This window comes from Pieris napi, chromosome 8, assembly GCF_905475465.1.
Source record: "Pieris napi chromosome 8, ilPieNapi1.2, whole genome shotgun sequence".
Taxonomy (NCBI): domain Eukaryota; kingdom Metazoa; phylum Arthropoda; class Insecta; order Lepidoptera; family Pieridae; genus Pieris; species Pieris napi.
In genome coordinates this window covers 7,014,656-7,016,317 of record NC_062241.1, presented here as the reverse complement: position 1 = coordinate 7,016,317, position 1,662 = coordinate 7,014,656, and the positions used below count along the sequence as shown (strand labels likewise).

At 30.3% G+C, this 1,662-nt stretch overlaps 1 non-coding gene across 1 annotated transcript; it reads right to left on the bottom strand.

The window, feature by feature from the left end:
- Positions 1 to 407: 407 nt before the first annotated feature.
- On the bottom strand, positions 408 to 479 carry Trnaa-ugc. Its single transcript has one exon. It is a non-coding gene; the product is annotated as a tRNA-Ala (tRNA).
- Positions 480 to 1,662: the final 1,183 nt, after the last annotated feature.

The window sequence follows — 1,662 nt, the reverse complement described above, 5'->3', positions numbered from 1 at the left end:
TTGTTATAAGGCGAGAAAAACCTTCGGACGTATGAAGCGAACGGACGGACCGACAAGAAATCATTATTGCATCGGAATCCATACAAATAATTGGCCCGTAAACATGTCAAGTCGGCATCTTCTGCCATGTATATTCTCTTAGGGGTGGCACAGATAACTTAATAGATCCTGTTTTTGACCAGGAAGACTTTCAGAAATTTTGACTTACATTGATTTGGTCCAATTAAAAATAAGACCCTGAAATTGTATTGTTAATACAATATTTAATAACAACATATTCATTATTAAGTAATGAAGGTTTTTAAACGAGAATAATTTTAAAAACCTTTCTGAAACTAAAAATCTAAATATTTTCTAGAAAGAAAAGTAGAAAACATATAAAAAAATAAAAATGTGTATTTAAAAAATGGAGATGCCGGGGATCGAACCCGGGGCCTTTCACATGCAAAGCGAACGCTCTACCACTGAGCTACATCCCCTATGAAAGTGTGAAAGAAAATAACCTACATAAAATAGCAAACCGTACCATAGTCAGCTGTTTAAACATTGATGGATAATAATAATATTTATTGAAAATTATATAGAGAATAAAGTTTTGAAAGGACTGATTCCTTAATCCCTGAACTTTTTTTTATGAATATTTGAGTGCTCTCTTTTCTCTTTATTGGTCTTTTTATTCTATTAATAATCATAAATGCAAAAAATACAATAACACGTATACGTAAGAACACTAATTAATAAATTACGTATTGTATACTAATTAACAAATAGATAAAGATAGAATACTAATTAACAAATTAGCATTCTAAAATTTGTTTGTTAATTAGTATTCTTACGTATTATTGAATTTTTACATTGTATTCAATGATGTTTCATTTGTGAGAAATAGAAAATCTATAAAACCAGATATATAACTATATAAGTATATATTAAAACAGCTACACATTTGTGACGATTGCCTTATGTACAAGGTTAGTAATAATTGTTTTAGACCCAAAAAAAAAGAATATGGCAAAAATAAGCGATATTCAAAGGTGATATATTTTTTTTTTAATTTTAATAGACAACCCTATGCTCATACCGAATCCGTCAATGTCTTGTCAATAGCGCGCGATGCAAGGGGGCGAGGCGACTTTTTCGTCGCGGGACCTCTGCAGCCTCGCGGTCTGCGCTTTTACAAAATCGCCTAGATGCTCTATACATAGCCATACAGTATTGGATTGGCTTAGAACAGTCTAAGCCAATTGTGTATGTTTCTTAGAAAAATATATATTAAAAAAATTAAACACTACGTAACGTTAATTCGGGAAAAGAAAGAATAATTTCTTGTTTCTTATGGTTAAAAAGATTGGAGGAGGGTACAAAACTAATTTTGACACATTTGTACAAATAAATTTACGAACGAAAATACATATTAGTAAAAAGAGCATTTACGGCCATCAATAATAATAAAATTGAGTATTAAATACTTTAGAATATTTATTACATGTAAAACAAATTTTAACAAAAAAAGGGTAGTTCAAAGAAATACTAGTTCATGGGGCGACCGTAAACAATCTATCAATAAACCCTAATAAAAGAAATGAATTTCTAAATCCGTTATAACCGTATTAGACACAAACACAACACAAAGAATTCAATGTATCGATATATCGAGCCCTC